The sequence below is a fragment of the Salmo trutta genome, chromosome 22 (assembly GCF_901001165.1).
Source record: "Salmo trutta chromosome 22, fSalTru1.1, whole genome shotgun sequence".
NCBI lineage: Eukaryota > Metazoa > Chordata > Actinopteri > Salmoniformes > Salmonidae > Salmo > Salmo trutta.
The window spans coordinates 10,474,127-10,487,216 of NC_042978.1; the positions used below are offsets into that span (position 1 = coordinate 10,474,127).

The 13,090-nt window shown below is 42.7% G+C and overlaps 1 protein-coding gene across 1 annotated transcript in view; it reads right to left on the bottom strand.

Annotated features, from left to right (window-relative positions):
- Positions 1-13,090, bottom strand: part of LOC115158047 (ephrin-A2) — a 126,273-nt gene that overhangs the window by 25,169 nt on the left and 88,014 nt on the right. The gene's annotated exons all lie outside the window — the stretch shown is intronic.

The window sequence follows — 13,090 nt, forward strand, 5'->3', positions numbered from 1 at the left end:
TTTCGCTTTGTCGTTGTGGAGTATTACGTGTAGATTGATGAGGAATGTTTTATTTAATCCATTTTAGAATAAGGCTGTAACATAGCAAAAAGTGGAAAAAGGAAAGGGGTCTGAATACTTTCCGAATGCACTGTAGCAACTGACAATATTGACGAATTTCGTTCTATTTTATATGGGGAAATCTTTACATTTCAAAACGCGCATATCACTAATCTTTTTATGCACCGATACTTGGTCTTTTACATTGACTATTTTACATGCATTCTTGAATAAAGGCCATCTTAGTTTATATTTGAATAATTTCTCTCAAACACAGAACAAGGAGACATTGAATGCCTAAATCTGAGAGGAACAAGTTGAAAAAAGACCCTATATCTACGCGGTCCTGAAGACGACACATCTTCACAACAAACACCTAGTCCGACCGACATATACCTCCAGCAGGCATATATATCACACGTAAACACATGAGAACACCTGAAAGGAAGGAAGAAGGTATTTGTCGACTTCCCCGTGAGGGAGACTCATCATACATGAAGACAGACGTTGTCTGAAACAGAGATCAAACAGGTAGCCAAGCCGGCTCTGAGCGCCTCGCTCGCTTTACAATGATTTACGGTTCAATCTCCAGTACGACTGGAGATATTTCCTCTAAGTGGGAATGTGTCTGTGTCATTTGTCAATTTGCCACGCAGGTCCATACATCAGCAGAGATTTTTCACCCGCACTCTCCACCTAAGATCATTGCATTTTGATGAATTGCCATTGTTATCAATTGGAGCGCCATCAATACTTGATTGGTGTTAAATATGTGAATGCTTAGGCGTTTTGCTCTGTTAGTATTGGGTAGAATGCTACTGATAGGGACATTCAGTCCATGAGAGACAAAGAATGCTATCATTTGAGATACTCTACACATTACTTGCAGTGAATAGTACCAAGTACTGATATTAGTACTGACAGTAATCCAGGAATTTCAAGCATCTTATCTCTTACTTAAATCTAATCTCCCAGGCACCATGTGGGTTTCCTTGTGGGTATGGTGGTACCCATGGGTGGGGTATACGGGTAAAGCTCAGTTACCTGGCATCCAGATTTCATTGGTACACACCACGTTGCGACATGCCAACTGGTCCCGGTCGCCAAAGTTCACACAGCGGATAAGACTTCCTATCATCTGGCCTTGTGCTGCTCTCCACCCCTAACCTGACACCGATCCCCATTCGCCCATGATACATTACCCATGAGGCCCTGTTCTCCTCTGCTCCGCCCCTCCCAGCCCTGTCCTGCCATCCTATCATGTTATGCAATCACGGTCGCCTCCCCCCCCCCCGGCGATGATTCGCACCCCAGACGGCGGGAGCTCTCGGTGTTTCACGGACTGGTCCGAAACCGGAGCCTTGTCATGACAAGGCCAGGGACAATGGAGCCAGTGTTGTTACCACACTGCTTCCAGGCAAGGCTCCCAGATGTGAGATAAAAGATACAAGCAGGGAGACAAAGTTATCTGTGCCTGTATCGGCAGGTGGGGGCCAGGAAACTGGATCCTATTGTGGCTGTCGGAGCGGTGGGTCTCAGTGGGTCTCCAAGTTGCCCACAGGGGCAGCAGACAGTGCCTGTTGGGGCGGCCCGGCCCCCTGGGCTGGCAGTTAGGGCTACCGGGTAACTCAAGCTGCTCTCTCCCACTGCCTGCTTTCCCAGGTTCTCACACACAGAGACGCACAAACACACACATGCAGGTAAACGCAAACTCACACGCGGACACACAAGAGGGCATTGCACGTACACCCAGACACAAACTCTCACTCACACATGCACACACACACAAACCCCTTGTCAGGTATCTCGCTGGAACTATCCCCGATCAGTGACAGGATGACAGAGCTCTCAAAGAAAACGCATTGACTATTATGTTGGTTTTCAAAGGACTCTGGTTTCCGTTGCTGGACGTGAGAGTGTGCCTTTCTTTCAGGCCTATTCACATTTCCCGTGTTGAGCTGTCTCAGCGATTGGCCAGGGCAAGAGGTGGTGCATTTTTTATTGAGACAGGACCCTCCACACAATGTTTTGTGTTTGCGCTCTCAACGCCGGGTTAGGCAGCCTGTTAATCTGAGAGGTGTGCTTGGATCAAAGAGGAACTCGCTTGCCTGACAGACGAAGGGGGGAGGAGGGACAAGCAACATTGGCAGAGGAGAAAAGAAACACTACACAGAGAGAGGAAAGTAGTGGAAAACATTAGGGGGAGCAGAAACGATAGCCAGCTTTTTCAACCACACTCAACGCAGGAGTCTCTCAGAACTAGTTCAAACTATTAGCCGCTATGAAAAAAGATTAAAGTGGAGCAACGTTTAATGGGGTAGATGGGAACTGATAACCTCCAAGGGAGTTGATTGGTCCAAATAGTCCAAACCCTGGGTTCCAGATGAGCAGTCCTGTCAAGCCCCTATACGGGCGGAAGGTAAAACATGTTTTGCTTTGCCAACATGGCGTCGAGAGGCCAGGGAGAATCAATGGTGAGCCGGGACCAAAGAGTAACTCCTGCTTTAGACAGGCGAAGAGAGGGAAAGGGGTAAAGCAGCTCTGACTGAGCAGGGGAAGAGGAAACAAGGGGAGGGAGGGAGGGGCTTCCTCTCCTCTTTTGTAATAATAAATAGTCAAGTTGGCAAATGCTTTTATCCAAAGAAACGTACAGTTAACACAAACATTCTTCTCTTTTAAACTTAACAAGTTCCATGAACCCCTCAAATACTATGGAAGTGGCCTGAAATACACTAGGTTACCAAAACCTGAGAGGAACAAGTTGAAAAAAGACTACGGATCCGTCCAGTCCTGACAGCTAGTATGACCAACATATACTACAGCAGGCCTATATACAGTATCACACAGAAACACAACAAAATACTTGAAAGGAAGGAAGAAGGTATTTATTTGTTGACTTCCCCCTGAGGGAGACTCGTCATACATAAAGATGGATGTTGTCTGAGTCACTCTGAACCTCAGAACGTTGTGTTTTGAGGCTCTTGGACACATTTGTACTGGGTTTTACTCACATAATAGCGACAGAGAGCAAACAGGTAGCCAAGCCGGCTCTGAGCGCCTCACATGCTTAACAATGATTTACGGTTCAATCACCAGTACGACTCTTCCAAGGTATTGATTAAATATAAACTGAACAAAAATATAAATGCAACATGCAACACTTTCAACAATTTTACTGAGTTACGGTTCATATAAGGAAATCAGTCAATTGAAATAAATGAATTAGGCCCTAATCTATGGATTTCACAAGACTGGGCAGGGGCGTAGCCATGTGGAGCCTAGCCAAGCTAATCAGAATTAGTTTTTCCCCACAAAGAGGCTTTATTACAGACAGAAATACTTTCATCAGCTGTCCGTTTGGCGGATGGCAGACGATCCCGCAGTTGAAGAAGCCGGATGTGGAGGTCCTGGTCTGGTGTGGTTACACGTGGTCTGCGGTTGTGAGGCTGGTTGGAAGTACTGCCAAATTCTCTAAAATGACGTTGGAGGTGGCTTATAGTAGAGAAATGAACATTAAGTTATCTGGCAACAGCTCTGATGGACTTTCCTGCAGTCAGCATGCCAATTGCACACTCCCTTAAAACTTGAGACATCTGTGGCATTGTGTTGCGTGACAAAACTGCACATTTTAGAGTGGCCTATTATTGTCCTCAGCACAAGGCGCACCTGTGTAATGATCATGCTGTCTAATAAGCTTCTTGATATGACACCTGTCAGGTGGATGGATTCTCTTGGCAAAGGAGAAATGCTCACAAATAGAGATGTAAACAAATTTGTGTACAAAATATTGAGCTACATTTCTTTCTTTTAACATTCAGTGTGTTTCCATCGCATTTTCAACCCTACCAATAGTTTTGTCACAACAACTGTTGTGTTAAATAGCAAATGTGCCTACTCTGGTCTTGGCACATGCGGGTAGGCTGGTCTACATGATGAGATTATGGATAAGAGCGAGAATATTTGTATTTGTCAAACAACAGTCAAGCATCGATCCTTGTGTCACCAGAATAAGACCCTGAATATTTATTGGAAAGGAGCATCAAGATCACCTTGCACTTTCACCCCCCTGTGAAGTTCATCATAACTTACTTCATCTGTAGTCTAATAAACTGCATGCTTTCCTGAGTGGTAGTGGGAGGACCATATCATTGCGGTTCTCCAAATTGACTTCGATATGATGGTTACAATAGCAATATTTGTACGTTAAAGGCGTTTTCACCACCATTTATCGTATAATTCATTTTACCGACACAAAAAGATCCCACTATGACGAACAAACAAATGATTTGTTGCCATTTATAAAATTGTACCGGAATGTCTTGTTTCCATTACAGCTGTCGTGATTTTGTTCAATATAGTATGACTTTGCTCGCATAAAAACTGTGGTTGGAATTGTTTATGAATTTTATTTTATTTAACCAGGCAAGTCAGTTAAGAAAAAATTCTTAATACAATGGCGGCCTACCCCGGCCAAACCCGGACAACGCTGGGCCAATTGTGCGCCGCCCTATGGGACTCCCAATCACAGCCTGGATTCAAACCAGAGACTGTAGTAACGCCTCTTGCACTGAGATGCAGTGCCTTAGAGCACTGCGCCACTCGGGAGCCCAAACAGGGTTACTGGAAACATGGTTACAGACTATATATTTTCAATGGATTCAATGGCAGTTCTTACCTTCGCCACAAGGGGCAATGTGCCAATTTCTAAGGTGCTTTTGGCACCCGCACTGCCTCACAGCACTATTAACGGCAAAAAGTACATGTGCGCAACCGAAGCTCTTGCTAATAAATTAGCAATTATCAACTGTTAGCAGTCTCTTACCGGCGGTAAGAACGGACGATTGCCATCCCTCAGGTATTACATTCAACAAACCAAACACTGACATACGGTTATGTAAAGTAAAGTAAAAATCCAAACCAGTCTGTGCATCAATACAGGTATAGAGTAAAATGTGGTTTATTGTCCAGTCCTTTCGTGCACACTCTCCCCGTCTCGTGCACGGCTTAAGGCGCACGTGGTAATGAGTAGTGATGGGGGGGGGGGGGGAATCAATACCGTTATATATCGGGATATTATTTTTGATGATATATCGTAGTGTTTTGAGAATATCGCAATATTATTTTATGTGGACCAAAACTCCAGTATTTTTACTTCATAGCTTGTTCTCCATCTTCTTTTTAACTAGGGAGCCAATTTGTTTTCAGCACTTTTTTTCCCCCATGGCCGATCAAATCTCATTTTCCCATGGCTCTCTCTTGTCCCTCTGCAGCAGACGTGGTGAGCAATATGTTTGGAACATCGAATCGCAGTAAAATTACAGTATTGAATTACAACACATATCCAGTAGAATCATGAGAATCGTGAGAATCGCAATACATATTGTATCGGCACCTAAGTATCGTGATAATATCGTGTTGTGAGGTCCCTGGCAACTCCCAGCCCTAGTAATGAGGCATCTCACTTGAGTGCTAAAAGTGATGGAACCCAAGAGATGCCAGGAGAGTAAGTCTACCCCCCCACTACACACACACACACGCACACACACACACAGCAGAAACTCAGTGCTCTAAACCACATGCCCGTTGAAATGTTATCTTCAACAGGGCATCTTGGTCTCTTTGTCTCAGATTACCACTGTGACCCCTAGTGAACTCTTGGCGAACTTGTCTGGGAGGGGAACCCAAAGGAAGCAACAATGAACACTATGAAACCCAAGACATGGGTTGGGAAAAGGGTACATATTACAGTGACACACGTTGGTAATGTACTGAATCAACATCTGTAAATGTCTATATGAACCCATGTCTATATGTACAAGAAGCATGGTCAGGGATTGGTTGATCATTTCTGCTGCTTGGCGATTAACAGAGTCCCTTCATCGATATTGTTTTACACATGCCTATACTACTTTATTGACTAATGCTACTGTACAGGTATGTGATGGAAAAGAACTGGCGTAGAGAAAGCGAGAGAAAGAGAGAGACGGGAGAGAGCGTGAGAAGCGGAGGGAACCTGGAATAAAGAGGTGGGTGGAGTACTTGCTACTTAGGCCGCCCCAGTGATTGAGATTAAACCCTGGTTGGGAGTGGGGAGGGGGGGGGGCTTGGAGAAGCTGGAGATGACGGGTCCTGGGGAGTGGATCAATGTCGGGTCACCACCCCCCAAAACCCCTCACAGTCTGAGCCACTCACAGACAGCTGGGATTGGCCGATCGATTCCCGTCCAGACTGAGGGGCTGGGGGGATGGGGGCGTGTAAGTGTTCAGTGTTTTCTCTATATGCATTTAACAGCAGCCACAACATTTTTACAAATAAAAAAAACTGCCACTGCTGCTGAAAAAAATCTAGGGGAAACACTGGTGTGTGTGTGTAAACCGGGGGGGGGCATCATTTAGCCACTGTGTTAATCAAGGAGGAGGACAAGGGCACAGCGGAGCAGCAGGTCTGGGGTCAGGGACTCTGGGGCACTCCATTTTCCTGCTGTGCTCTTATTAACCGCCGCTGAAAACCCCTGGAGCCCACGCCACCCCCACCGGCCTCCAGCCCCCAAGCCGCCTCAGCTACAAATTAATGACGAGGGCTAAAACCACTCACGCTGGCCCATAACAAGACTCTCAATGAGGCCATTCATGCCCCGCTTGGGGACCGGCAACAGCTCTCTGCCTCTGATCTCCATTCCACAGCCAAGTACAGGGATCGGGCAAAGGGGAGAAGAGAGGAGGATCGCACGGTGACTCTGTAGCCCCATCCAGTCTCTGTGATAATTACAGCTTGCTCCTCTCTCCAATACCACTCAGGTCCAAAGCACCCAAAAGCGTAAAGGGATGGTGTGTGTACTTGTGTGTGCACGTTTGTGCATGCGTGCACCAATGTCCATCGCCAGACACCCGAGCACACCAATGCCATCGGCACTCGTGACTACGCTTCCTTCTCAATACCAAGTAGTCATAAAGGTTATGACTTGCCGCGGTCAATATCGGCAGCTAGATGAAGTAGGCTCTAATTGTCCTGACAGCATCCAAGCACTCCATCTGTCAGCATTCTCATCGCCGGAGGACTGGAATTCTGAGCTCAGACGCGCAAGCTGCTCGCAGTTGTCTCCCAAATGTCACATTTGGAGTGGCGTCAGAGATGCTTATTACAAAAAAAAAAGAGATGAGAGATTCATGGGCATATAGAAATAAGGGGAAATGGTTTCTGTTGAGCGTCATAAAGCCTTAGGGGTACTTACAAACATTTGTTTTCTATTAGGTTTACCTTGAGTTATTCCCACAAAGACTGAGCCAAACATTGAGTGTTTGAGGCTGAGGGATGTCGTAAATCACAAACCAATAGTATCACTGTTCACATGTACACGTCAGTCGACTTACTTACATTTTACCCTTCAAAAACAGTATTTATCAGACGCTCTTATCCAGAGCGACTTATAGTAGTGAGTGCAAACATTGTCCTCCATCCATTCTGCCTCTCCTCCTCTCTCATTTCCTGGGCCCTGCTGATTGGATCTAATGAAGTGTCTCTCCGTGCTGAATCCAGACAGCTGCTGCAACATGCTCGCTCTCTGCGTGTGGCGCTCAGCTAGTTTGCCTGCTGTGGACAGCTCAATCTATCACAGAGCAACAAGGCCTCATGGTGCAGGTGGGAACTGCCTGGCTGGAAGGAGCAAGAGGAGCCCGGGCCGAGGAAATGTATCGCGCGGCGAAAGTGTCAGGGCACAAGCGAAGAATTCTGAATTGCATTTCCTAGATGAGGGTGCCAAACGTGAGTCACCACGATCAAACGGCAGCTACCATTTGGTGCCGCCTTTTCTCTCCTGTTTATATATTTATTTATTTATTGATATTTTGGACATGTTTTGCTTTCTTGTCTTTTAACCCCCCCCCCCACAAAAAACTAAAAATCTTCTAAGGAGAGGAAGGGAAAGATGACGGCAAGTGGCAGTGCACTCAGATCCGAAGCTGCTCAGATAGGCTCCAAAGGCAGCAGGGTTTGGCAGCGGAGCTCAATGACACACAGGCAGGCATGGGTACCCACAAGAGACAGACGCTCTCATGGTGGTGCGTGTGCCAGGGCTAGCGCTCATTACCCAGGCTCCCTACCCGAGCTGCCTGTGCCACACAGCTCGTTAAAACACCGCCGCTGCCACACTGTCTTTCGTAACACTCTCTGGCAAATCACTGTCCAACGTGTTACTAGGGAAAAGTTCCAACTGCTACGGCAGAACTTCATAGGCTTTTTGCAGACTGTACTGTACCGTAACATGCTGTCTAGTGTGGCTCCCTAGCATTGCAGAGGATCAATCGATTTAGCGAAAGATCAAATGAACCACAGCTTCTACCCAGAAGTATTGTACTTCCACATGCACCAAGCGTTCACCTTTCGGACACCTAAGAGATACCAATTTCGGTCGAGGTCTTCGAGACCAGCGGAGTAAAAAAAACTCAAATATATATACTCTTTTCTTTAAACATAAATATCGTATCGCCTATTGAAACCTGGGCTTCCAACTTTACTCGTAAGATCACTGTCCTTTACTTTCATTGATAAAATATCCTCAAACTTTGTCCGAATTTCCTTGATTCGGCTGGTAGAGAAGAGTGGGGGAAATTGTCTGAAATTTGTGCGCCCACTATTAGTAAGGGGAGCCCGGGGGAAATTGTTACAGTCTTTATATCTATTATAGACATGTTTGTGCAGTGGCGAACCTATTGGACCTAGGCCTTCAGTGTGTGACAGGTTTGTGTTTCTGAAAGGACAGCAACCGTAATACCAGCACACTCATGTAGGAGAGGTCACTTCTTGTCAAACACAAAGGGCCAGTGGTGTAGTGGAGGCTATACGCAGGCCGTATAACCAGTGGGCTTTGCTTCTACTCACATCTTAATCCCCACTGATCCACATCAAAGTAGCGTAGTGGAGGTATAGGACTTATCAATTATGTAGTACAATAGAGAAATCATGCACGAAGTAGCCTTCACTTTCGCAAGGCACGTGGAAAATATATTCACATGCGCTACACACACAGCCTAGTTTCAGCAGAATATCTTCTGCAGGCAGCAAGAGCGCACAGGTCTCAACTGGTTGTTGCATGGAGCAGCTCACGAAACGACATCGGTAGCCGGTAGGGTAGGTAGGAAAAACATTTCAACATATGATAACTACCAGCAAAGGGTAACTAAGGCAACAATGGGCATGTATGCAAACCAGGTATTGAAAAAGTTTGGTCCGAAGTCTTGTTTAGTAAGCTATTTGCAATGTGCAATTCAATCATCAAGCACTTTTCGCATGAACGTTTCTAACAAAAAATCTTCACAATTAAATGAAAAGTCTACCTGACAGAATGATAACAGTCTTTAAATGTCTGATAGCACGCTGATTAGAATCAATGGGGATGGCATTTGATTTGCTAATTTCATTTAAAGGGACACTACACATTCCCAAGAATATATTTGTTAGATTTTCCCCAGACCTCAAAAATGGTCTCCTGATGTGGTTTAAGCATTGTTGTGGACTTCCATTTTATTTTTTGGGTCTCAAAAAAAAAAAAGTGATTTTGAGAGTGAAAATCTATAGGATTACCTGTAACCCACTTCTGCAGGTACCATTACACCCCTGGATAGGGCCGATGGAAAGACAGCAGTCACACACAGCATGGTGTTAAAGGATAAACAGCCCATTCACTCTAACATAAAAAGCCGGTAGGTCCCAAACATAAGAATACAAAAAAAACACAATCATTAGGCTAAGCATTTCCCAATCGAAACATTTTGAACTCTTATTATGATAGCGAATTGACAAAAATTACAATCGTGGTCTTGAATTGGACTCACATTTCTTCTGTTCTCGGTTTTGACTCGGTCTCGGAACCCCTTGTCCCCCTCCAGGTCTTGGTCTTGACTCGGTCTCACTTTAGGTGGTCTCGAACACAACACTGCCCATATATACCTTAGGTGGGGGAATCGTTCGGATTGGCCAAGTCCCAAATCAACCCCTAAAGCCTTGGGGATGTCCGAGAGGACCAGATGGTTTAAAATATAATACAACATTCTACGGGTAAGTACCAACTTGCCACTCCGATCTCCATAACTGCATTCAGGGTTAATTCTAGAATAGGATTAAATCTATATCATCCACACTCCACTCTACAGAGATAACACTTCAAGGAAGATTCCTAGAAATCCGCCTTCTAGCCCCGGACTCCCGGTAGCCCATTAGGCCAACTGGCAGGTTAATTGGCCATGGCGTGGAGCGCTGTCTTCACACACCGGCCTGAATGCCTTCTGGCCACAGCACCCTTCCAAGAACATATCTCTCAATCTGCCCCCGGAGATGGACCGTTTTAGAGCAGACACAAATAACAGTGCATTAGGGGGGGAAGACGAAGGAAGAGAACAAATTGTGCAAATGAGGAAGGCATGTACAGTACAGTCTATTCCTTCTGCTGCACATCTGAAAAGAATTACGACAAAAAAGACAGTGTGCACATCGTATAAGTGCACACACTGTTCAGTACGCTGCACTTCACTGGTCCAAACTGAAACACATTCTCTCTCAGGGTTTTGGGTAGCTCCAGTGCAGATACTCAAAACAAATCCCAAGCCATTACATTTATCAGGGTTTGACTAGATACTACATATTAAACTACCCTACCTATTACACTACACTACATATTACACTACCCTACAAATTACACTACCCTACATATTAGACTACATATTACACAAGACTACATATTACACTAGACTACATATTGTACAAGACTACATATTACACTAGGCTACATATTACACTACACTACATATTAGACTACATATTACACAAGACTACATATTACACTAGACTACATATTACACTAGACTACATATTAAACTAGGCTAAATATTACACTACATATTACACTAGGCTACATATTACACTACATATTAAACAAGGCTACATATTACACTACATTTTACACTAGACTACACATTACACTAGAGTACATATAACACTAGAGTACATATTACACTAGGCTACATAATACACTACATATTACAGTAGACTAAATATTACACTACATATTACACTACATAATACACGACATATAACATTAGACTACATATTATACTAGACTACATATTACACTACATATGAGACTGCATTTAACATTAGGCTACATATTACACTAGAGTACATATTACACTACGATACATATTACACTACATACTACATTAGGCTACATATTACACTACATATTACACTAGAGTACATATTACACTAGGCTACATATTACACTAGGCTACATATTACACTACATATTACGCTAGGCTACATATTACGCTAGGCTACATATTACACTACATATTACACTAGGCTACATATTACACGACATATTACAATAGACGACATATTACACTACATATTAAACTAGGCTACATATTACACTAGAGTACATATTACACTAGGCTACATTTTACACTAGGCTACATATTAAACTAGGCTACATATTTTATCTAGACTACATATTACACTACATATTAAACTAGGCTACATATTACACTAGGGTACATATTACACTACATATTACACTACATATTAAACTAGGCTACATATTAAACTAGGCTACATATTACATTAAACTACAGATTATACTACATATTACACTACGCTACATATTACACTAGGCTACATATTACACTACATATTACGGTAGGCTACATATTACACTAGGCTACATATTACACGTCATATTACAATAGGCTACATATTACACGACATATTACAATAGACTACATATTACACTACATATTAAACTAGGCTACATATTACACTAGAGGAGATATTACACTAGGCTACATATTACACTAGGCTACATATTACACTAGACTATATATTACACTACATATTAAACTAGGCTACATATTACACTAGAGTACATATTACACTAGGCTACATATTACACTAGGCTACATCTTACACTAGGCTATATATTAAACTAGGCTACATATTACACTAGGCTACATATTACACAAGGCTACATATTACACTAGAGTACATATTACACTAGGCTGCATATTACACTACATATTAAACTAGGCTACATATTAAACTAGGCTACATATTACACTAAACTACATATTACACTAGGCTACATATTACACTAGGCTACATATTACACCAGACTACATATTACACTACATATTACACTACATATTACACTAGACTACATATTACACTACATATTACACTAGACTACATATTACACTACATATTACACTGGACTACATATTACACTACATATTACACTAGACTACATATTAAACTAGGCTACATATTACACTAGACTACATATTATTACACTAGGCTACATATTACACTACATATTACACTAGACTACATATTAAACTAGACTACATATTACACTACATATTACACTAGACTACATATTACACTAGGCTTCATATTACACGACATATTACAATAGACTACATATTACACTACATATTAAACTAGGCTACATATTACACTAGAGTACATATTACACTAGGCTGCATATTACACTACATATTAAACTAGGCTACATATTAAACTAGGCTACATATTACACTAAACTACATATTACACTAGGCTACATATTACACTAGGCTACATATCACACCAGACTACATATTACACTACATATTACACTACATATTACACTAGACTACATATTACACTACATATTACACTAGACTACATATTACACTACATATTACACTGGACTACATATTACACTACATATTACACTAGACGACATATTAAACTAGGCTACATATTACACTAGACTACATATTACACTAGGCTACATATTACACTACATATTACACTAGACTACATATTAAACTAGACTACATATTACACTACATATTACACTAGACTACATATTACACTAGGCTACATATTAAACTAGGCTACATATTACACTAGGCTACATATTACACTACATATTACACTAGACTACATATAAAACTAGGCTACATATTACAGTACATATTACACTAGGCTACATATTTCACGACATATTACACAAGAC